Source organism: Carlito syrichta, unplaced genomic scaffold, assembly GCF_000164805.1.
Source record: "Carlito syrichta isolate Samal-C Ts95f unplaced genomic scaffold, Tarsius_syrichta-2.0.1 Scaffold302352, whole genome shotgun sequence".
NCBI lineage: Eukaryota > Metazoa > Chordata > Mammalia > Primates > Tarsiidae > Carlito > Carlito syrichta.
Window position 1 is genome coordinate 91,333 of NW_007246448.1, and position 25,937 is coordinate 117,269.

The following is a 25,937-nucleotide window of genomic DNA, read 5'->3' on the forward strand; positions in this document are numbered from 1 at the left end:
ATCATTTAGAACTCAATGAAAATGAATTTACTACAGGTTAAAAGTTGTGTAATACTTCAAAAGTGCCTTATAAAGTTAAGATTCTAAGTTTAGGAAAGGGAGAAATATTAAGGTTAGAAAAATGGAAATTGAATAAGTCTAAGGAATGTGGAAGTAATTACAAAAATTAAAATTAGAAATTATTGAAATGAAGAAGGTATCAATAGATAGGAACAAAATCAAACACTAATCTTTTGTAAAAACAGTCAAAACAGCAAACCCCTTGCACAGGCACTCAGGAGGAAAAAGGGTACACAGAAAAACCACAGTAAGAGCACATTAGAAAGTTTTAAAAACAACAAGAAAACTGCAATCCATAAAATGTGAAAATCTGGGGAAATGGATGATTTATTGTAAACATGTAAAAATACAATAGATTCTTGAAGAAATAGGAAATTGCAATGGCAGAATAACTGAAAGAAAGTCAGTGCTCAATACTACCCCATCAAAAAATACGTACGTAGTTTGCAGATGAGTGTTATGCAACTTCAGGGAACAAATAATTTCTCTTTTTATACAACCTGTTAAAGAGATAGAGGACAAGAGTTCTCCCATTCATATGCTGTACGTGTAGCTTTGAAACAAACAGCATAAGAAATCAGAATTATAGGTCCGTTTCTCAAGTTAATGTAAGCAAAGAAAGTCTAAGTAAAACACTAAAGAATCAAATTCAGCAGCTTATCTTAAATGAAATATAAAACAAACAAACGTTATGACCAAGTTAGATTTATTATAATAATGCAAGGATGGTTTGTCATCATAACACTGAACACATTCAACATGTCAAAAGACCAAAGAAAAAAAGATTATCTCGCTAGACAGAAAAATATCATTTAATATAATTCTCCACTTATTATAAGACATAACAAAAACACCAAAACTCTTACCAATCTGATACTGAAAAGAAATGAAACTTATTTGTCAAAAACCTACAGTATGTATTATATGGAGAAATATTAAGAGTTATGCCCATGAAAATCCAGAATCAGACAAGATTGCCCACTCTCACAAGAAATCTTAGCTAGCCTAACAAAACAAACAAATGAAGAAATAAAAATATAAACATTGGAAGGGAAGAAATGAAATATATTTACAAATCATGTGATTATCCAAATAGAAAATCTACACAGTTGTACAAACTTTTGAAATGAGTAAGAGTTCTTCCACAAGATAGCAGAAATAAAATGTAATTGTATTCTTGCCCACCAAGAAAAAACAATCAGGAAATATAATGCAAACGAAATCCCATTTATATAATAGTAACAAAAGTTTAAAATTATCTAGGAGCAAATTCCACCAGATTGCTTAGACCCAGGATGTTGTTAAAGAATGTAAAAATAGCCTGTATTAGTGGACAACTGTGCTATGAGCACTGATCGGAAAATGTAATACAGTGACGATGACACATTTTCCAAAATTTATCTTTAAATTTAATGCAGGTTTCCATCAATTTCCTAGGAGAATTTTGGTGTGTCTTGACAATTGGTTTCTAACTTTAATAAGAAAGAATAAAACTCGATAGCCAACCGGGCTCGGTGGCTCAGCCTGTAATCCCGTGCCTTTGGGAGGTTGAGATGAGTGGATTGCCTGAGCCCGCGGGTTCGAGACCCGCCTGGGCAACTTGGCGAGACCTCATCTCTACAATAAATCAAAAATCAGCTGGACGTGGTAGCGCGCGCCTGTAGTTCCAGCTACTTGGAAGGCTGAGGTGGAAGGATCGCCAGAACCCAGCAAGTCGAGGCTGCAGTGGCCGGGAGCGGCCATTGCACTCCAGTCTGGGTGACAGAGTGAGACTCCAACTCAAAAAAAAACAAAAACAAAACAAACCTCAATAGCCAAGACAAATCTGAAGAACATAGTATGTGGAGGGGTGATTTGTACTATCAGATAGCAAGTTTTTTGTTTTATTTTTTAACGAGGTATCACAATTAAGAAAGACTGTTATTGGTTCAAGGATAGACACATAGACTAAAGGACCAGAGTAGATATCCCATTAAGAGGCCACACATTTATAGATACAAAATACAACGTAGGGAAGTCATGGCAGACAGAGATGACAGAAGCCATGACTATTCACATGGGAGTGAGCAGCAAATGGAACCCTACCACATACTATGCACAGTAGTCATTTTCAGGTCAATTAAATGACTACAAGTAAAAAACAAAAAGCAAAATGCCTTTTTTTTATTTGGATAACAAGAATTAGTGAACAGCGAGAAGCTTTATGCTGTCAGGCCAAGAAAGACTTCTCTAAGTGAGACTTAGCACATCCATAAAGGAAAAGCAAGTTTGACTGCATTACAAATACAGATTTCTATATAAACATAACAGATGATATTTAAAATACTAAAAGGCACACTTTAGCCTGGAAAAAGAATATTTGTAATGCATGAGATGTACAGAGTGTTAGTATCCTCTGTTAATGAAAAAAGTTACATTAATCCTATAAATAAGAAAAACAGTCAAATAGAAAACCAACAAAAAGCATGAGCAGACAGTGTACAGCAAAGAAAAGTATGATGCATTTGTATCTGATTCTGCATATTCATTTTGCGTGGAAAACATGGAAACCAACTAAGCTGGAAGTCCGGAAGCTGCTGCTCTGAGGGCTGTTACATGGAACGGAAAGGCACAAGTCCCTCTTTCAAGTGTGTCGAAGTGCAGACTGTTCATCTTCCCTGCTGGCGTGCTCATAGCCCTGTGCGTCTGTGATGCGGGACCTGGGGGCTGTAGCTCCTTGGCAGTGCAGTGCAAAGCCCTTCCCTCCCTGGGAGTGGCCTGCCCCCTCTCCTGGGTCAGCCTGCCGCAGGGCCTGCAGCAGTCAGTGCCTTTTCCTTTCCATTTCTGGGCCTGACATCAAGTTCAACATGTGGGATTCCTTTTAACAAGATGCCTTGGGACATATGGCCGAATCTGATACACAGATACAGTGTCATTCTGTCTTTTCTTCCTTAATTTTCGAGGCATAGTCAGATGCCATGATTATAGGCCTTAGGTTGGCATGGTGTGTTTGATCCAGAGTTGCCTGGTTCCTTGCAGAGGACCTGATGCTTAGAATAAAAGATTAGCTGTGACTTTCCTTGACCTGTTACTGCTATCTGGCAAAGAGGATTTATTGCTCCTGTTTTATTACCTCATTCCCAATGTAAGCAGCTTATTTCTGTGTGACAGTTGCTAAAAATGCTTCACACATTTCTTAGCAGCACACTGCAGGAAGGGATGAATCTTCCTTTGAAAGTGGGTGGTTTTGTAATTGCTGGAATTACTCTTGACAATTTTTCAAAAACATTTCTTTATTGTGAAGAGATATATAAAACAAAAATTACCATTTTCACCATCTTAAGTGGCATTAATTACTCTCACAGTGTTGTGCAACCATCACCACTATCTATTTCTAAAACGTTTTTATCACCCCCAAACAGAAACTCTGTACCTATTAAGCAATAATTCCCCCAAGCCCCTGGTAACCTCTAATCTACTTCCTGACTCTGTGAATTTGCTTATTCTAGGTGCCTCATATAAATGGAGTTGTACAGTATTTTTCCTTCTGTGGCTGGCTTTTTTCACTTAGCATAATGTGCTCAGGGTTCATCCATGTTGTAAGATGTGTCAGAATTTCCTGCCTTTTTAAGACTGAATAATATTCCCTTGCTTGGCTGAGCCACACTTGGCTTATCCATTCATCTATTGATGAACACTTGGTGGCTTCCACTTTATGGCTATTGTGAATTACGCTACTGTGAACACTGGCACACAAGTGTCTGAATTTCTTCTTTCTAGTCCTTTGGGTGTATCTCGGAGCAGAAATCTATGGCCATTCTATGATCATATGGTAATTCTATGTTTAGTTTTTTCTATAGCAATAATTTTGAGATGTGAAATTTTATTTTGAGAAGTTGACTTTCTCTCATGTTAAACAAGTTTTTTGTGATTGTGGTACCATACAACCAAAGCTGAGATGTCTGGCCATGTCTCTCACCAAGAGCACAATTGAGCAAAAGTGTCCCAAGGGATTGAAAAAGATTTAAACTCCACATGTGAAAGTCAGTAGAGTTAACTCTGAAGAGAGCCCTGAAAGGTTCCTGAGCTGTGGTGTAGTGGGACAGCCCGAAAGGCCCACTGTGAAGGGGGTTTCACTGGAAACTGTTCTCTTGGTAGTTGAGCCTTTGTTTCCTGATCTGTAACATGGGGTAAAGGGCCCTCTCTGCAAAGTTGTTGAATGGACTAGTGCCATGATGGCACGCCATAAGAAGTAGCTCTTTCTGGGGATTGCAAAAAAGTGGGCCTGGTTCTAGAAGTCAGCTTGCTACTCTTGAGCAAGAGCCTTAAAGTGTTCATCCATTTTGACCTATCACTTCTACGAATTTATCTCAAAGCGTGTATGTGTGTGTATGTGTGTGGCAGTTTCAGTTCCATAGCATATTCCTCTAGAATAAAGGAAATAACTGAAAGATAAGGTTGATCAAATCAATATTACATATACTTGAGAGAGTATTATTCCGTCTTAAATAGGTTAAATATCTAGTAACTTAAGAAAATGCTCAAATTTACTAAGTGAAAAAAAGAAAAGTAGGTAGCAGTATTGTATGACCCCAATTTTGTAAAATGAGAACAAAAAGCATGATAGAGCACCTTTATATAGTGATGTTTAATTCTAGGTGGTGGAATTATAGATGATTTTTAGTACCCTTATAATTTTGTGCATTTAAAATTTTTGAGCAAATATGTAACAATATTTCATAATGAAAATAAATGAATAACAGACACTATTTGGGGCTTTATTTTAAAATACAGTGCCAGAACTAGGATAGTTATCTTCTAAACCTAGAGCAAAGAGGAAGGAGTGACAGAAAGTCCCTGGGAATTCCTATAATTTCACCTCAGTAGGAGGTGGCTTTGGCAGTGGCATAGTATCGGAGGAGACAGGCCTTCGAAAGAGGCCATTAGAACTCACAGATGCCAGCGGGGTCCATTTACCTCAGAGCAAATAGCATTACACCAAGTGGACATCAGTCATGCTCAGATAAAGGACTGAAGTCATGAAGTAAAGGTGCATTATATTCTTTGTCCCTGCTTAAGAAAGAAGGCAGCAGAAAGTATGACATATGACATATGATATGAACAAGTAAGGAAATGGAAATAGGGTTTCGTGCTAGAAAGTGTTACCTTCACTACCTAGAAAATTTACTGATCCAGGATAACACCTGCCTCAAAGGTTTCACAGTTGTCAGGGGGTAGGGTGTTGTGTTATTGGTGATGTATGATTTTGATGTCTATACATCAGCATGGAGCAATTGGTGGCACCACTAGTTTGAAGATGGAGTGGGTAGAGAGTCTGAAAGTTGAGGAAGTTGATTTATTTCACGCTAAGTATTTTTCTGAATTTATTCCCTGAGGGGATATCAGCAGAGCTTTGATGATTAGACACTGTGATGGTCACAGAGAGAGGTCATGGTCTGGGCAGTTGGCCGACAGGTGATGTGCAGCAGACATGTTGAAGTGATCCCTGGGAGAGTGTAGTAGAGCGTCCCAGGTATGGGGAGCCAAGTGTGTGTAAATCCCCTAAGATGTCCAGGGCTTTTAAAGAGCAGAGAGGTTGTGAGCTGGGAGGGAGGGAGGAAGACAGTGTACCTTCAAGTTTTTAGAGATTGACAGTATACTTGCTATCATGGCATTCATCTTGGGGCAAAAAAGGTGTTTTTGTTTTTATCTTCTCTCCAATTTCTCAACATTCCTATCACATGAGGTTATTCCTAAACTGGAAAAAAAATTGCATATTATACACTAAAATTTGAAACGAATGATTATGCCGTTACAGTGTATGAAACTGCAGAAATGTTCCATTAACAGGTGCTCAATGGCTTCTGGTTCTGGTGCTCCCGGAGGGTCTGCGGCCTCATCCTTAGGAAGACAGGCCGCAGGGATCAGTGCCAGCTTGTGGGTGGGTGAGGCACAGGTGGCTACACACACAGCACAGATTTGCTGTTCTGGAGGGTCTTGCCAAGCCCAGTCTGGGTGGAGACAGGATCTGAAGATATTAGTTACTTGGCCAAGAATACAAGTTGCGCTGTCATTCAAAGTCTTTCACTCAATAGAGTGGTCTACTCTCCTGGAGCTTGGCTGTGCCCAGGTCTCACTTCCAACCTATCTTTATTCTACTCCATATACTCTGTGCAAATCTCCCTCAGGCTCCTCCCTCGTATTGTTGTCAGTGACCTCATGCAGGATTTTAAAGTTTCAGACTACGGACCAAAGTGGTTCCACCTACTGCCCTCGGTCTCCCAGAGCAGAAACCTTAGCCTCTCTACCTAACTCTTCATGTCTTCCGCTTGGCCAGAAGCACTTGGTTGCTTGGGTCAACTGCTCCCCTTTGGGGACAATAATGTCTTGGGTCTCCCATTCTCCTGGTGCAGCTGCGCTAGCCTTGCAGGCTGCAGCCTTCAGCCAGCTTGAAAGCGGAGACTCTGCTCTCCCAGTCTCTGGGCTTCTCTCCCTAACTCTTCTGTGCACCTTGGGATTCCATGCCCACACGCATGCACCCCCATCATGACCTTTCTCATCTAGAGGACAGATCTGTGTGTATGTTAGGGTGAACTCTCCCGAGATGGACTCCAGACATTGCCCCTGGTCGCTGGAGTCGATGGAGGCCTCCCACCCAAACAGTTGGCTCCTAACTGAAGAAATGCCTTCCAGGCCCTGATGTTCTGTCGTCCTGTCCAACCCATTACAGCTAGTTTCTGGCTTTAATTTCTTTAGTTTATTCTCTTGGTTTCTTTAAGTCAAAAATGTTGGTTACTGGCACGCAGCTTGGATTTTCAGCATTGTGTTTAGTACGGTACTTTCCCATCTAGTAACAGTGTAAGTGCAGAAAAAAGAATGGAGAACAGACTATATCAGATACACCAGTATCTCGGTGAAGAGGTTGTTTGCCAGGTAGAAAAGACCAAAATTAGAAGACTATCAATTATTTGAGAAGGTAAAACGGATCAAGAAAATGTTTTGTTTGTTTTGTGTTTGCTTTTCCTCTCCAATGCCATTCTGAGCCTTATCAGGTGCAAGGGACACAGCTAGGTGTTGGCCTGGCTGCTTTCTGTTTCTTGGCCTGTTCCAACAGTGCTCTGTGACTGGGATAAGTTAGGAACCACTTTGCGTTTTAGGTTTTTTATTTGTGTAAACCCATCTTGCATAATTATTACAAAAGATGATGATGACATTGAGGCCTGTACTAAATCCTCCCTGCCTGTCTTATGTTTTCATTTTATCATCAGAGCTATAGATGGGGAAACTGAGACTGAGAGGTTTGGTGACTTGCCCAGAAATCACAGGCAGGTCTCTCGGTGCTGGAATGGGAATCAGTGTCAAGTCCATCCAATGTCCAATTTTCAGATAACTTAGGGGAGCCACCCAGCACACACCTATACATACAAGCTATCCCTGCAAATTTCACTTTGTTTATTTTTTCTCCCTTCTCCTGAGAACATACATTTCTTGAGGAAAATCACCATATCTGATTGATCTTGAAGGCTCCTGTATAATGCCTTGTCTGGAGTCATATTTCATAGATATTTGTTTAATGAACTCCTGAACTCGTGTTCCATAAATAGACTTGTGGGTTCCAGAAAGCCCTCAGCCCCTGCCCCTCCCCTCCATTTGGGAGGTTCTAGTGATTCTAGGCAAGCCAAGATAAAAGCCAGCCAACAAAAGAGCTGCCCTTCCCACCATGCTTTTCCTTCATGAGGGGGGGCCTGGAGCAATTTGGATAAGGGGATGATTGACAATAGAATTTACATTGTGATTTCTCTACTGCTCTGTCTTATAGTTCATCTTTTGCTATCTCATCCACAAAAATGTCTTCAAGATTTTACTCATTTTGCATATATATGTATAGTCATCCCTCAGTTTTTGTAGGGAATTAGTTTCAGACTCTCCTGCAGATACCAGAATCTGAGGATACTCGAGTCCTTGGTATAAAATGGTGTCGTACACGCATCTCCCTTATACTTTAGATCATCTTTGGGTTTCTTATAGTACCTAATACAATGTACATGTTATGTAAATAGTTGTTATACTGTATTGTTTAAGGAATAATGACCAAAAAAAAGTCTGTATGTGTTCAGTCCAGACTCAGTCCTAAAAAAAATATTTTCAGTTTTCAGTAGATTGAATCCACGGATACAGAGGGCCGACTGTGTGTGTGTGTGTGTGTGTGTGTGTGTGTGTGTATGTACGGATACAGAGGGCCAACTGTGTGTGTGTGTGTGTGTGTGTGTGTGTGTGTGTGTATGAATGTACCTTTTGTTTTCTTGGTATTATTTCTTCATGGGGAAACTATACTATTTTCCAGGGATACGTTTCTTTTTCTGAAATGCTCTACATATTCCTGAATATTAGAGAATATTGATCTTTATTTAGACCATGATGACAAAGTTGATGATAATTTTGAATGTTACTGCCCCCCCCATGCCTAAACACCTTCTATTGGGATTGAGATGCAGCAAAGCTAGGAGAAAAATAACATATCATTATTTTACACAGAATAACCAATGTTCACATTCCTTCCACCTCATAGAGACAGGCACATGCCACACTAAACAGTAGCATCTGTGCATGTCATTGGTGATTCTTCTGCAGCCTTGTTTTAAATCACAGTGTAGTTTGTTAGATACGCTATGATTGTTTTACCTCCATCCTCCATTTCTTACACATTTAGGTGACTTTCCTGTTATAAACATAGGTTCTTAACCTATTAAGAACTTGTGCTTCATATTTCAACCCATTGGATTTACCTGACTGCCCTATGAGGTAGACACTGTGATTTTCTCCATATTTAGAGGGGGTGGAAACTGAGGTCAGAGGTAGGAGAGTTGCCCAGACCAGAGCCCTGGCAAGTGGCCGAGCTGGGATTTGAACCCAGGCTGGTACGCTCTGGCCTTGGCCTTCTCATCCCTCTGCTGTTCTGCCTCTGTATTGGCCCGTCCTCCTGATCCCAGTGCACCAGCGTTTTCCTTTCCTTTTGACTCCCCAGGTTGTTTGGTGGCTCAAACCGAGATCTCAGCTGTACGGATCAAGTGTTCCTCGGCCTCGAAAGCAGCCAAGTAGATCGGTAGATCGGATCCCGGTGGCCACCGCCCGCGCCTGGGACAGTGGTTTCCCTCTAGCTGTGCTTTTTCCTTCCTTTCCACTTTGAAGATCATTTGTCTTAATAAGGAAGATAGGAACAAAAAAGGCATTGAGGAGCCTGAGTTCTCTTTGTCCTTCCCACCTTTGGGCGAGCAACAGACCTCTCCCTCCCTCCTGGTCCTTATTTGGAGCCGAATTGAAAAAGCCATTGTCATCCTTTGTAATTTTTCAAGTCTCAGCTATCCTGGGCCTTCGCCTTCCTGATGCTCTGATAGTTCACGCCACTCCTTTGTCTGTCCCCTTTGGCAGATAATTGGACTCCATTAATGTTTCATGTTTCCTTTAGCTGTCAGGATGCTCACTGCTCAATAGAGGGCTTTATCCCAGCAGCTCTTTCTGTTCCCCTGGTATGTTTGCTTTTCATCCTCTTGCTCTGTAGTTTTCCTGTGTCTTTCATTCATTCGTTCATTCATTCATCGGTTAAACAAGTATTTGTTGCTTGTCTAGGCCATGGTAGGCATGGGGCCCAGGCCCAGGGTGGATAGCAGTGACCCGTGAGTCATTTCTAATGTATCGATCCCATAGCATATGAACCCTTTTATCTGGGGCGGTGTAAATTCTTTTTAGAAGTAGCAGTACTGGTTGTACTAGCACAACTTAGAAATAAATGCATTTTAAATTTAGTAAGATTGGTGATGAAAGAATACCTTTTAATTTCTCCCAGGTAGAAAATGAGAATATCCTATCTACTAAACTTCAATATCTGTATTACATTTTTCCATTATATTGTACTTTACCTGAATTAACCTTTTTTATTTTAAGCTGCAGTAAACCAGCACTAACCAGCCTCCAGTCATTCTAAATAAACAGAAAGCTGCTTTATTACGAATTGAGTTATTTTTCTTATATAATTTTACACTCTATCCCCAAAGGAAGCTCTCAAGCTAGAGAATATCAGTAAGGTTAAAATAACTGTCACACACCACAGAAGTTACTAGTAATGCCTTTAGAAGCAATTTAGCAAGGCTTCCAATGTCACTTTTGTTAACATGCTAATATTATGTACCCCACTTAGAGATGTGAGTTAACCTTGTCTCTAAGTTGATTCTCAGAAATGTTAGTTCCTTACTCAGGGAGACATACTATGTGCACTTTTGCGGTTAATCCTTACCACGTTCCTCTGAGGAGCAAACGTTTCAGTAGGGTTAAGTACTCCTTGTTCAAGGGAGCCCAACAGTCAGCAAATGTTGGAGCCAGGTAGCCTCCCCTACCCTCTACTACTTCCCTTAGAACTTGACAGACTGGCCACTAATACTCATTCAACTCTCGATTCAGTCCTGACCAGGAAAGTCTTTCATAATGATCCTGAGCTTTTCAAAGGTGAGGACAGTGACAAGAGGAAGTTAGTGCACCAGCCGTTGACCCTCCCATCTTTGTGGATGTGTTTTTAAATACCTTGAAAGATAATTTCAGCAGCTTCCTTGTCTACTTGCCTGTCGAGTGGCTGAAGGCACCCTTGCATAGCTAATGCTTCCTGTTGGAAGCTCAGCATGGGGACTTCCTGCACCCCAACTACTGATAGAGTGTCAAGTAGATTTCTGCATGGGGGCCAAATGATTTCCCCGTCTTGGAGCCCATTGGGGGGATCCTGGGTGACACTAGCTCTTTGTAATTACTAGGATTATTTTTTTTAATTACTAATTACTAGGATTAATCCACCATGGGTGTTTGAAGCAGGGGGTGGTTTCAGAGAGATGTGTCTCTTCTGGTTGCCTAGTTGAACACTTCCTGGCACTGGCCTGCTCCCTCCAGTGGGGTGTGGACTTTGTTCATGGTCCGCCCTCCTTGGTTGGGAGTACTTAGTGTTGCAGACTCATAATAAACCCTGATAACTTCTCTCTCTGCTTCTGATGCACACTCTGGAGTGACCTGCAGTTCATCTTTCCGTATTCAGGTGCCTGCAGGTGGCTCAAAGGTTTTCCTGAGTCTCATCGGTTGTCTACTCTATTTCTGTCTCCTCAGCGCCCTCACAGACACCCGCCACCTATACCTTCTGGCCATCGACTGTGTGGCTACCAGAGCCTCTTCTCAAAACACAATCTGGAAACACCCTTCTCTTCTCTGAGAGTGGGATTCAGTGACCCATGAGGGAGGCCTCACACTACCTTCCAGCTTCCTCTCACATCTACCTACACACATATCACCTGTGCCACTTGCGTGGACAGTATCCTTTTCTAGACCCTGCTGTTATCTTTGTCCTTCCTGCCTTTGTCTATGGGCAGCCCCCAGCCAGTAATGACTTGAACCGTGGACACTTCCATCTTTATAAGCGAGGGTTCTGCTCATTCGCTGGCCCTGACTCAGAGGCTACTGCCTCCTTCCTGGGAGCTTCTCTTCCTTTCCCCTGCCTGTTAAAGCAAGTTGCTTCCTCTTTGGTATTCCTTGTGGCTGTTTGCTTCTTCCCAGACGTATCATACTTTGCTTTGTGTTCTTGTATGTCTTTCCAGTTTACTTCTACATTCTTTGAGCCCAGGGGTCATGTTTTTAGAGTTTTTGGTTTTGGTTTGTCTTTAAATCTTTGGAAAAATGGAAAGAATGCTGTATTTCTAGCTAAAGTAGAGTAGGAATTGAGATTCTCACAGCTGCGTGATACTGGACATGCGTTTCTATCTTGCTGAGCCTTGGTTTCCTTGTCTGTCCCATGTGAGTGGTAGCCCTTGGTTCATGGTGTGCCTTGAGGATTCTGAGATTCTGCATGTGAGTATTTGACATATATTCTGAGTGCTGGATTCTTGTACTGCTCACCGCTGCCCCCCGCCCCGCCCTTGGTTTCTCTCTCTGAACCACTCTCTGATGGGCATATGCTGCCTTGAACAAAACAGACAAGGAATGCTTGTGAAACACAAAGCTGAATTTGGCTTTGTTGAGGACTGTCTTTGCTCTTTGGAGATGTGAGCAGTAAGCACACGGCGTGCAACCATACCCTTATTTTCACCTTCCATTTGGACACGGGATCTTTTCCAGGGCCATGCACAGCATTCCACCAAGCGCAGCACTCACAGTCTATTGTGGCTTCTGTTGGCTGGGCTTGGTACCAGGGACACCTGTGGAGAGGCTGGTGTTACATCACATGCAGCTGCTGTTCCCGAGGACAGCCAATGTGTTGTTTTACAGATGCCATGCAGGAGTGAGGTAGAAGGTAGTGACGCGCCACATGCTTTCTTTCCAGTGGGATCTGCTTGGGCGTAGAGTTGCGTCTGCAGTTGAGCGGAGATGAGCCAGGCTTGGGCTTATGTGGGGAGAGTGGGCATGCAAGGGGGAGCGGGCCTTCCCAGAGCAGACAGGCCCTAGGCAGGTGAGGTGAATCAGCCACACCACTGGAGGGAGACAGTCTTGTGATGGGCAAGCCAGGGTTTAAAAAGGAAGTGTGTTAGCCGGGCTCGGTGGCTCAGCCTGTAATCCCGCACCTTTGAGAGGCTGAGATGAGTGGATTGCCTGAGCCCGAGGGTTCGAGACCTGCCTGGGCAGCGAGACCTCATCTCTACAATAAATCAAAAAATCAGCTGGGCGTGGTAGCGCATGCCTGTAATTCCGGCTACTTGGAAGGCTGAGGCGGAAGGATCGCTGGAGCCCAGCAGGTCGAGGCTGCGGTGGCCGGGAGTGGCCACTGCACTCCAGTCTGGGCGACAGAGTGAGACTCCAACTCAAAAAAAAATAAAATAAAATAAAAAGGAAGTGTGAAGGCTTGCCATGGAGGAGGACTTGTTGGGTGTCACCCCTGCAACTTCAGGGATTTGCAAGAGGCTTCACATAGGCTGCAGCCTGGCTGCTAGAAAAATGCATTCTGCAAATACCTTCCTGGGCCTAGAACAGTTCTCCTTTTTTGTCCCATGCCATCTTTTTTTTGGAATTAGACAATCCTTCATTTATCTACCTGGTGGGTTATGCTGTGGGTTTTTTTCCAAGGATCTAAAAGATTAGAGACATAACAGTCTCCAGAGAGTTTGGCAACTCTGCCTGGCTGTTTGACTTTTTACCACTTGGTTGATGGGAGCTGATGAGTCTGTTGTCCATTTATTCAACTAACATTTGCCAAGTACCTGTTGTGTGCCAGAGTCAAGGTAAGGTCATGAGGGATAGGGAGTTCCAGGCTTCTAAAAACTCATTTACTGGTAAAGGAAGACATGTAAAAAAGGAAAGACATGGAACATAAAGGAAGATATGTAGAAAATTAAATAAAACTCAAAGTTAGTGAGAACGTAGCTAAAGAAATTTATAAAAATGTAAGAAGGAGGCAGCATGTCCAACTTGGGAATTGGATGTACTCTCTGGATCTCTGTAGCTGAGTGATTCTATGTCTGCATTTCTTCACCTAAAATAAGTAAAGAAGCCTGGTAGGCTGGTTTGGTAGAAAGATTAGAAATAGCTAGAGAAATAGCTTGAACTGTGAGATTTGCCTGGCATAGGATCTAGAACTTTTTAGGTACCCAAAAATGGTAGCTATTGTTATTATACTCAATAATAAGGTAGTTGTTAGATAGAGAGGAAGAATAAAAATCATAACATGCGTCTTCCCCATCATGACTCCCACTCTGAAATCTCTCCTTTGTGAGCGCCCTGCCCTAGGAAGGGCCCATCAAAACTCCAAGCATCCCCTCTCCTTGGTGCTTTATTCAAAAGGCACCACTTATCCATGAGCTTTTTATTTCACATAATTGAAGAGTAATTTTCATAAAAATAATAAGGAGCTGTCTTGGTTTGTTTGGGCTGCTGCGACAGAACACCACCGATTGGGTGGCCTTGGAACCACAGTTCTGGAGGTCGGGAGGTCCAAGATCAACGTGTTCACAGATCTGGCGTCTGGTGAAAAATGCTGGTTTCATAGATGGCGTCAAGTGGCCGTACCCTCACATGATGGAATGGGGTTTCTTTTATAAGTCACTGGTCCCATCATGAGGGCTCCACCTTCGTTACTTAATTACCTTCCAAAGACCTCACCTCCTAAAACGATCATCTTGGAGGTTAGGATTTCAACACATGAATTTTGGGAGGACACAGATAATCAGACCATAGCAGGAGCTCTGTTCATTGCCTGAGCCCAGCCCCAGAGATCAGGAATCAGTACAGGGTACAGCCCAGGAGCCTGGAGTTTCATACACCAAAGGCTCCCGGGCGATCCTATGCATCTGGGCAGGTCCAAGAGTGGCTGCTCTAGGTAATCTGCCCATCTGAGTGTCCTGTCTCTCTGGTCAAACTGCATTTCCATCCACATCCTGGAAAGCCAGCTCTTCTCCTGGGCATTTCAATTTTGAGAGAACCATCATTTCTTGGAATCGCCTGGCACTGTTCTCCTGGAATGACTTTTCTCATCCCTGCGCCTTAGAATTTAGGCTCTTTTTAGAGCTGAATGCCCTCTACTTGACTGTCTTGCCTGTAAACAGAGCTCTCATTTTAAAACTCCTCTCTCTGCCAAGCAGTGGAGCATAACCATCCTAGGAGAATTTCTGGCCTCTGGGATACTTTTATAAACTGGGAACTTCATGAACCCTGCCAAGATTCTCTTCATCTGAGGACACAAACTGTACTCTGTACTTCCTTTAACTTCCTACTTGCCCTAACCTCTCTTGCAAAATGCTGAGCCTTGGGGTCCCTCCTTTTGGCCTGAAGTGAGCCCTTTCGTGGGCATCCACTCTTGCTCTCCTGCAGGATATTTCCACCCCTTGCGTCCCCATTAATTGCCACTTAACTGGAGTAGATTTCAGCTTCTTTGTGGAGGGAATTATTTTTCCAGAGGTAGTGAAAAAAGTTTCATGTCCCTCCTTGCTGCTTTATATTTAGCGTTGTAAATCCTTTTCCAAAGCGCGTTGCTTAAGACTTCATTACATGTAGGTGGCGGGGATTCTCTTCTGTTTTGTTAACATCTGTATTTCCAATACCCGAAACGATGTAGTCGGTGCTCAGTAAATATTTGTTGAGTGAAGAAAAATATTGGCTAAATGAATGGATTTTTAAATTTGTGGAATTAAATTAACAGAACCATAGGTGTTACCATTGGGTGCAATAATAAAGATTCCTCGGTGTCTAATTTACCTTTAAAAACTGGACTTTTGGAGAGCACAGTGCTAGTGAGTGACGGGCTTTTGGATCATAACCTGGATTTTCTCTCTTCAAGTCCCGTGTTCTTGGACTAATATTTTTAGGGTTGATGGAAAATGAGAACCTTCCAGAATGACAAGTTATTTATATAGTGTGTTGCACCTCGGCTTCTGCTTGACTTATGGTGTAACAGAAGAGTTAGGAATTGAAATCAGAAGACTGAGAGGAAGCAGATTACATTTCTAAGGATGACTTGAGAAATATACAATTAATCTTTGGCACTTTTTGAGTGATATTTTGTGTGTAAGCTTCTTCTCCCCCAAGTGTCATTGAATAGCATAAATGGAAACCGTATAGCTGAATCTGTGCTTTTTAAATGCAGTTCGTCACTTAGGTTCTTGGTTCTTGCTTGGCAGGCAGTAACATTTTGGTAGTGGAAAATTCCTTTCCTGTGTTGTTTGGGCTCTTCGTACAGAACACAGGCAGTCTTACAGGGCCCGACGGAGTCTAAGTAATGCCAGGTGCTTCCTTGCAACACGACGGCAGGATAAAAACCAAGAAGAGAGACTTTACATGCTTTTCTGGGTGATGTTCACTGAACATTGGATGCCAGTTCTTTCGTTTGATGGAATCCCTGAGTTAAATAAAATTTTTCACTGATTTTTAAAAATGAAAAAGGATGGTACAGTTTCCTAAAACATAATTCTCACTGGAGTCAAAGTACAAAGTGATTAATCATTATCTTACTTTTTTTTTTTGGTGGTGGCGGAAGCACTGCCTGGCCACCGGCTACCTGCATTTGATTCTGAGGTTTTCCCTAGACTTTAGCCTTTGCTGCCAGTTGTCCCAGGAAAATGGGTGAAGTGCTGTTGGCCTAGCTGTCTGTAAGAGGAGGTAGACCATCTACATTTTTGTAAGTTCTGCCCAATGAGACTCCATTGACAGCGGAACTTTGCATGCATCCCTGTAAGATAAACAGTTTGAATGAGCCCCACCTGCCGTGGTCTGGAGGGCTGGTGGAGACACATACACATTTATACTGAACATTCTTATTTTTTTAGGTCATGGAATCTATGTTTAGCATGACTTAGAAAACAAGCAGCTTCATCCAGATCCTTTAACAAGCCGATGTGCATCCCTGGGGGGCAACCTGAGCAGGCAGTCCCCGTGCCATGGCATCATCCTCAGTCTTTCCATTGAATGGTTTTTCAGAATCTTCTTTTGCCCCCTGACCAGGGTCTGGTACCCATCTCCCAGATTAAATATCTCTCTTCTGGACGTGACTTTGATTTTTCAACACAACGGAGCTGGTGCTGCCACTGGTCACCCCAGGGCATGCTGCAGCCTCCCTTGCGTGGGCCCATCCCACTGCGGGCCAACCCGAGCTACATCCACACATGGCCTGCTTCAGCTCTGGGAAGGGAGAAAGCCAAGTCTGAGTGGGCGAGCTGGCCCAGCTAAAGAGGAAAGGAAGTGGGTGCGGGGGTAGCTTCCTGCTGGGCTTGTGGTTGGTCTAGAGGAGTTCTCCAAGGGAGGGCCGAGGAGGGGCAGAATCTGGGGTCCAAGAGAGACCATCTGACACCGGAAGGGGCGCTGCATGAGGCACACCACGGGCAGGCAGGGAGCTGGCAGTGAAGTCGGTGCCACCTGGGAACAGGCTTCGTCTGAAGTCTGAACATGTGGCATCGAGTTCATTCAGGCAGGGCTAGGGAAGAGGACTCCTGGAAGGTGCCCTAGACTAGCCAAAGATCTGAAGGCCATACGTAAGACTCTTAAGTCATCCAGTTTTAAAACTGCTTTTTATGTTTTATTATTTTTAAATAGGATAAAACACACCTAACATAAAATTGACCGTCTCCACAGTGTATAAGTGTACAGTTCAGTAGCACTGAGAACATTCCATTTGATCCCTCCTCAAGAGCCCCTGGGTCCCCTTCATGCCCTCATGCTGTACATTTGTCTGTAGACCTCTGTTCCTCCCACAGAACTGAAATTCTGCAGCCCTCAAACAGCAGCTCTTCATTCCCGTCCTCAGCCCCTGGCCACCACCATCCTGTGTCTGTCTCTATGAATTTGACGGCTAGGTACCTCATATAAGCAGAATCACAGTCTTTGTCCTTTTGTGACTAGTGTGTTCCACTTAACCTTATGTCCTCAAGGCTCATCCATGTTGTCATATGTTTCAGAAGCTCCTTCCTTTTTCATGACTGAGTAGTATTATGTTGTGTATATGTACCACATTTTCTTTATCCAGTCATCTGTTGAGGGACATTTGTGATCGTTCCACTTTTTGGTTATTGTGAATAATACTGTGTGGACCAGAGTATGCAGTTGTTGCTTTAAGTCTCTGCCTTCAAATTTTGGGGGTATATATTTGCTTTTAATTTTTTAAAAAATAGGACAAATAAAGAAAAACAGATTGAGTCTTATTTCTTTCATCTAAGTATTGAAGATATTCAATAATTGAATGTTAATAAACCCCAATTTCCCATGGCAACATTTCTATATGAGCATTGAGGATTAAATGATGTTTCTCTCCCCCTTTGGATTGGATTAGAAACCATCTAACATTTACTAGTAAACAAAAAATGTTTTCTATAATGAAATCCTGTTCTTTAGGTCACCTTTCATCTCAGATTCAGATATATTTTCTAAAATGTAAATTTGCATTTCTGATGTAAAGCTTTTCAACTCACTGCTATAAAATAACAACTCAAAAAGTATGGAAACACAGATGCATATATATTGATTTTTAACTAGAAACAGGAAAGTCTTGAAAGACTGTAAGCGAAATTGGAGATCATTGTTTTAAGAATACTGTTACCAATCCTTTTTACACACTAAAGCAGAAAGAACAAACAGCAGATCTACTGTCTCTGGCCATGAAGAGACATAAGTGACTTTTCCCACCTAGATCCCAGAGCCTGGAGATGACTCCAGGACTGTCTTAGGCTGAGAGAGCAGAGTCTAGCAGTCCACCCAAACAGTACCATGCCAGTCTCAACTTCGTGCCTCACTGGCATGAGTCTTACTATATCCTTGGCAGAGGTGCCAACGGTTCCTCAAGTCACTAAATTAGTCAACGTGCAGGCATTCTGGGGTGCTGCAATCCCTCCTCGAGAGTTCCCCGATCCCCTTCCTGACACCTTAGCCCCGAAGGAGAATGGGGGTGGGAGTGAGTGTGCTGCCTTCAGCAGAGGGAAAGCAAAGCCCCCAACTCGTCCCTTGCTCAGACTGTCCTGAGAACCACCTGACACGTTTGGAGTCATCAACTGGGCGCCCAGAGGCTTCTCTGTCCAGCACTGACACACACAGAATCAGAAATGAGAAATCCTACCAGCTCGGCATACCTGGATGGAAAGAGGTATGGAGGCACAGGAGCAGGAAGACCAGTGCAGAATGAGTTGCAGGGAAAGTGACACCTCACAAACATGGAAGGCAAGGACATAGCCCCTGTGAAACATGAAAAATGCAAACAGGAACTTGAGGAAAGCCTGTCAAATGTGTGCCTTCACATCTTGAGAGATCTCCGTGAAGTCAGACATGCTCAGCTGCCAGGCAGCTTGCTTAGGGCTGCCCGGCAGGCTGTGTGTGCACAGGAGAGAGGCTCGCACACCTGACTTCATTTGGCAATGGAATCACTGCTGGTTTTAGGGTCTTAGCATTGTAAGAGCCCTTTCTCCTTCCATGAGGGAGGTATGATTTTAGCAACTCATTTCTAAAATATTAATTTTCTCCACCCATTGTTAACCCCTGTGTTGAAAAAAACAAAGAGGGAAAGATGAGGACAGCCCTAAGACTGGCCAGCGTTTGGGCATCTGTGGACAACGTCATTCCCCGTTAGGGACCAAGAGGAGGCCTGCAGACTGGAGCAGCTCGCCCAAAGCCCACGGGCAAGGTTGGAGCCATGGGCCCTGGGCATATCCTGGGGTTTTTAGAATAGAGTTGCCCAGGGCTCCTCCAGGGAGGGGCTGCTCTCCATCTTCTCTCCCTAGTTCCCAGCTTGGTTCACTCACGCTGTTGGGTAGCCCATGAGCTGTGCCTGCCAGGCACCTCATCTTCTTGGTTGTAAACAGGTGTTGGTTCTGGTTGCTCTGAGTGTAAGTAGTGGCTGAAGATACCTACATAATCATTAGTTATAGTGCTTTATTTAGAAAGAATGTGTGTATCTGATGCAGCTTTAAGGAGAACAGAGGACACATTTTATGAAAGCAGAGACTCAGGGGACTATGTGTTTTGCATTTCTGTGGAGCTGTTCCATAGGATTCTCAGATCCGTAACTTGCCATGGGATGTTCTTGGAGGAGAGTTCAGATGGAGTTCAAAAACAATAGAAGAAAACACCCTAGCCCTTAAGGAACTGGATATAGGGTTAAATCCATATGGAGCAGTCCAGGAAGGAGAAGCATCTCAAGAAAAATATCTAAGATACCATCTGCAAACAAAGCAAGGACCATGTTGGCCTGACCTTAGCCTACTGAGAGGATCCTTATGATTTTAGCTTTGTCTGGCCATGTTATACCCAGGATCTTAGTTTATTTTTGTCCTGTCACCAGCTGACCCTTGAATGTGCTTTGGATGGTGATTCCTCCCATGTAGCCTGTGGGTCCTGGGAGTTGGAGTGGAGCTCTTGAATCAACATGGGCACAAGCAGGAACCTGGCCGTGGCCTTCAATGTAGGTGTGGCTCTTTTTCAAATGTGTATGTTCTTATTGACAAAGAACATACATTTTTTACGTTGTTAATTTCATCAGTTTGTGAATATGCGTTTTCTCAAAAGGCATTGAAAATGGCAGTTACTGCTATCTTTGTGAGCTGGGTGGGGCGGAGAGGGTGCCACCTTCCACAACATTTGGGAAAAAAAGTTTCTCTTGTAAACACTGAAAAGTCAAGAGTTATGACTGTATAGCTGTGATGTTAGGTACGAGACTATTCATATGCATAAGTTGGACAGACTCATTTCAAGGTTTTTATTTTCTGTCTCAAATCCTGCCTGTCTGGAGGAACCACTGAAATGAAGCATTCATTCCAGCTTAAAAAAATAACGACACGATTTGGAAGTTGCATTTGTATTTTTATTTGGAGTTGTGGTTAGGTGGTTTGCTTTTGTGTTTACTGAATATCTTTAAATATCATGAATAAGAATAGAGAAGAGAACTCTAACAGTATAATACTTGATTTTCTTGTTCTGCTTATCTGTGCCCAAGCTCTATATACTGAACATTAAACACATGTGACTAAAATACATGAAAATAGAAGATAGATGGGTATGCAAAAAGATGTATAAGTTGAAGGTTAAATTGTATTTGCACAAAGTTTTAATCAGTGAGAAGCTAAAAGAAGCTGCCTGCCAAGTGAGCATGGCAGCCTCTGTTGAAAACATTCCTGCAGCCCAGCCTTCGAGATTTTTCTGGGAAGAGATGTATAAGGACTTTGGCCTTTGCACATGTGTCAGGGACTTTCCACGTCAAGTGCCCTTTATTTTTTTCTTCTCAGGGACTGAATCTACTCTTACTTAATAGTATGCCCGCCTCCCCTGTCCTGCAGCCATTGATTGCTTCATAGGGTATACTTTATATATGAAAATGGAAGGGAAGAGGGAGGGAAAAGCGGGTTGGATGCTGCACAGTAGCAGACGCTTTCACGTGTCTGTGAAGAAAGGACCGTAACAGATGCGTCCTAAACTTGCTGTGCAAACAGCATGTCTTGAAGGTGCCCAGATAATGTAGCAAAGTAAATCCAGTGCCATCTTTAATATCAGAATAATGTAAAGAAAACACTAGATGGTGCTGTGAACTAAACAGTGGATGAGTTAAGAGGGGGAGTGAGAAGTTAAATCCTCTTGCTGCCGGAGTTTCTCTCTCCTCCTCGCCCTCCTAGTCAGCACACCTAGCTCACGTACGGATGGTGTTCACTCAAAATGATTTATGAGTCAAATGCAAATTCACTTCCCTGAATATATGTCTATTTTAGAACTAAACTAGCCTCAGTTTGCCAATGACAGTGAAACTAGATGAGATGTGAATTGGAGATCAGATGAGCTACTCAAATATTTGGGGCAAAGTCAATGCCCAGTTATAGTTTGGGCTATTTAAAGAAGGAAAATAACTATTAATAACTTGATTGACAGCCATGTTGCTTGACCTATATTTGTGCAGTAAATATATTCTTATAAATCCACACAAAGTGAAATTTTATGTATTAAATCATTCGTTTTCCCCTTTTAGTATTCCTCCCAGAGGGGCGGCCCCATGGAAAATATTTTGGCATTATGTTAGCATTGCATAGACACTCGATCTGAACATTCATTTCCAGAAGTATTTGTTTACTTGATTCTTTCACTTATGTTACCCAGCAGAAAGTTTTTCATAAATGGGTGATTATTGATCTACTTGGCCTCTTGGACTAGATAAGAATTGAACAATTGGCCCTACACATAGAGAAGGCCACAGAGTCCTCACTGAGATGGGCCGGGCTGGCTGCTGGAGCATGTGCCCCAGGAAGATTTGCAAGGACTGAATGTGATGTCAGGGATGTCTTCGTGAAGAATTTTTTTTTTAATGTTGGTGCAGAATATGAAGAAGTATCTCATTTAGAATCAGCCCTTGAAAACCCCTGTTTGGAGGATTCAGCTGTTGGTTGTCAATAGAATTCAGCAAAATTTTTAAAAAGTTAAATAACCATAAGTGATTTTATTATCCAAACAGATAAAATGCTAATTGACCTCACAGGAAGTTTTAAAGTTGTTTCTAGAGTAGAGCATTTTAAATTCTTTTTTAAAAGTTTTATTTTTGCTCTAATGGCTATGCAAAGTATGAAGGTTTGAAATATCCAGATATAGTGGTTGGATTCAATTCATGACAATTATAACCTAAGTGGGTGTTATCAGATTAACCAGGCTTTGTTTAAAAGATTCACAATTGGCGGGGCTTGGTGGATCAGTCTGTAGTCCCAGCGCTTTGGGAGGACAAGGTGAGCAGATTGCCTGAGGCCGTGGGTGCAAGACCTCATCTCTAAAATAAATCAAAAAACTAGCCGGGTGTGGTAGCGCATGCCTGTAGTTCCAGCTACTTGGAAGGCTGAGGCAGAAGAATCGCCGGAGCCCAGCAGGTCGAGGCCGCGGTGGCTGGGAGCGACCACTGCACTCCTGTCTGGGCGACGGAGTGAGACTCCAACTCAAAAAAAAAAAAAAAAAAAAGATTCACAATTAAATGTATTATAATAGAAAGTAGTTACTCAAGTAATCCCCTCAGAGGGGAGTAGGAGCATATGCATTGTGTATATGCATTGTGTTTATATTTTGGCATGTAATCTCGCTTATAATTACCTTGAATAATGATAAGTTGCTTTGCATTTGACCTGACTGCAGAGAGGTTAGCCAGAAACAACCTGGGTGACTGAGAAGGCTCAGGAGGAAAAGGACAGGACACCCCGGGGGGTCCCTGCTGTGGAGGGCACAGCTGAGGGCTGTTGGAAGTACTTAGAGACTAGTAACTGCCATTAAAACCCACCAGAGAGAATCACATTTCATTTTCTTGGAAGAAATCTGTCCAAGAGTGAGAACTGTACTGCCATTGGATTTCTAACATGGTGAAAGCCTGACTGTGGGTCTTCAGGGTGTCCCTCAGCCAGTGTGTGTTCGTATGTGTGTGTGTGTGTATGTGTATGTTCTTGCCTGTGAGTGCGTGCACATGCTTTGTGTGTGTACATGTATACTTCTGTGTCATGTGAGCATGTATGGGTCAGGCCAACCTCCTGCCTCACCCGCCACTAACTGTAATGACAGCGAACGTTGTGCTTCACCCAATATTGATTCTTAAGTAGCTCATGAAGATAGAAATATTCAGCTGTGAATAGGGTGAGTTAAGAGCGGAATGTGTACTTAATTGTTTGTAAAATAAGCAACTGTTCCCTGACAGCTAAACTTGAGAGTAGGTGATAAGTGGTTTCATGATGCATACATTCTAGAATGTTCCAGAGGCCCCCGATTTGTAGACTTTACATAATGTATCGCTTTCCTCAAGATGAATGCTCTGAGGTCTAGATCCATGCAGAACAGAAGTCTCTTGCTCAGCTGTCAGCTAGACAACCTTTCTGCATGGCTTTTATCTTGGCCGAGTGTTGCTCCAGCAGTCGACCGATAAAGCTTTCCCTGAGTCCATGGGCCTTCTGTGGCACTGCAGGAACTGTAGGCACAGGCCTGCCTCTCCCTCTAGGGGTCTTGGTTTTCTGCCAAGCAGTTCTTCCTTTTCCACCTTCCCCCCACCTATGAGCAAGAGGTCTGCCTGCTGACACTAAGTATTCTCCCTTGTGATTAATTAATTATTGATTACAAGGTAATTATTAATTACTGATTCAGCACTTTTGTCCTTTTAATATCTGGCCACAGGATTAATAATTGACGTCTCCCAACCTAAGCATGGCAGTGGCTCTCTTCCTTGCCCCCCTACATGGACAGGCAGGGCTCCCGTTGCTACATCCTCAGCCCTCACCTGGTGCCGATTTCCCCTGATCCTGTTCTTTGGGTCCATCTGACTCCTTCTCATGCACCCTCCCCTGTTCTATCCCCACCCTTCCCTAGCCTGTCCACTCTTGCTTATGGCCTCTGCTCTCCAGTCCAACAGAGACGGCGTTGGACGGGCCTGGTGGTCTCTTGCTGCCATCTCAGCAGTCTTCCGTCTTTCTCTCGGTCCTTATCAGGATCTTGGGGGTGACCTGCCCCAAACCCATCACGTGTCACTCCTCTTGCCCTGCCCTTTGACACGTCCCACTTTGGGCATCATTGCCTGGAGGGCAAAGGGCAAAGACCGTGCACTCGGGGAGGGGGCAGGCTGTGGGCTCTCTGTGTCTGCCTACATTCTTCCATAGCTGTACTTTTCCCCCATTCCCCCCACACCCTGGCACCCTGGCACTGACCACCGGTCCACCTTGCCCCCTCCACATCCTCTGTACTGCTGTGGCTACCCAGCCTCCCTCAAGTTGGGTTTTGTGGTCATTTTGTTTTGTTCTGTTTTGTCTTGTCATGCCCTTGGGCCTGGGAAGGACAGGGGAGCCCTTTAAAGCGAAGGTATCTGAGAGTTTTGTGGGGAGAGCTGGTGAGGCAGGGAGGGCAGAGTGTCCTGGAAAGACCCCGGAGCTCGTGTATTGAGCTCACACCTGGTGGGGCATTTGAGTGACTGCAACACTTGTTTCCAGATTCAGGGTATGCTTGTGTGATCTGGGGCAAGTTCCTTAATTCTTCCAGGACTATTTCCTAAGCTGTTAAACCAGGTTAATGGTGACCACTTAATGTTATTTTGTAAGGAATAGATGAAATAGAGCTAATAAATAACATTTATTGTTTATTCCATGCCAGGCTCTGTTATAAAGCAGATAATAACTAAGGTAATCCTCACAACACCCTTGTGGAATGAGCACCATTGCCAACCCCATGTTAGAGCTAAAGAAACTAAGAAACAGAAAGCCCAAGTCACGTGATCCAGTCCTAGCGCCAGGAGGAGGAGGAGGGCGGGCGGGAGAAGACTTCTCAAGTGTTGGCCTCTGTTTTCCTTTCTGCCAACTGGGAGCTGTAGCCTTGGTAGGGAGAGGGTCTTTCTGTTTCTGCCCAGAGCCCTTGTGTGCTAAGTGGGTGTTACTTGGGGTTATTCTGGGAGCAAATGAGGAGATGAATATGTGAGCCTCTGTCGTAGTCTGCCATATTGTTAAAAAGGGGGGAAGGAGACAGGAGATAGCTAGAGAAAGGCTAGGCAGACAGATAGGTGGGTCCTCTGGTAACAATGTAGCGAACTCCTGGCAGGCCTCTCAGGCTCAGCATTGGTAAACAAGCTCCCTGTGAGCGGCTCAAGCTAGAGCTTAGGTACTCACTGCTGGGATCGAAAAGCAACCAATCAGCTCACCATTAGGCCCCTACCTCCTGCCAATTGGTCCTTAATACACCAGTCAGAGTAGCTACAGCTCACAGCTAGTGCTAGACAATCGGCTTGAACTTAAGGCTATATAAGCACCAGGTTTTTGGCCCAATCAGGCAACCCCTTTGGGTCCCCTCCCACTCTGGGAGCTTTTCTGTCCTCTCAATAAATCATGCTTTCTCACTTAGAAAAAAAAAAAAAGTGACACATCTGAAAATGCAGGAAAAAAAGCAGTGAATGTTATTAGAACATACTGGGTTAGAAATACAGAATTAACTCAAATTAGCTGAAGCACAGCACAACAACACAATTATTATAGGGATGCAGGAATGCACTGAGACCTTAGAAAGCACCAGTTGCCTGGAACTCAGCTGCACAGCCCCAGGTCCCAGTTCCCCATCTCTTTCTCACTCCACCCTCAATCTTGGCATGCACTGGATTGCATCTTTAGGTCTCTGGACTAGTCAAGGCTCTCTGGAGAAACAGATCCCATAAGCATGATGTGTATGGAGAGAGGCATACTTCTTTTAGGAACTGGCTCATGATATTGTATGGGCTGGCAGGTCCAAAACCTGCAGAGCAGGCTGGCAAGACAGACCCAGAGAAGGTTGCAGTCTGAGTGTAGAGACAGAATTCTGTCTCTTCCTGTGAGGTCAGTCTCTTCCTGATCAGGTCTTCAGTTGATCAGGTAAGGCCCACTCACGTTAGGGAGAGCAATCTGCTTGACTCAAAGTCTACTGATTTAAATGCTAATTGCATCCAAAAAAAAAAAAAA

General features: G+C 43.4%; 1 protein-coding gene across 2 annotated transcripts in view; it reads left to right on the forward strand.

Moving 5' to 3' along the window:
* Window positions 1-25,937, forward strand: part of GRB10 (growth factor receptor bound protein 10) — a 133,551-nt gene that overhangs the window by 32,064 nt on the left and 75,550 nt on the right. The gene's annotated exons all lie outside the window — the stretch shown is intronic.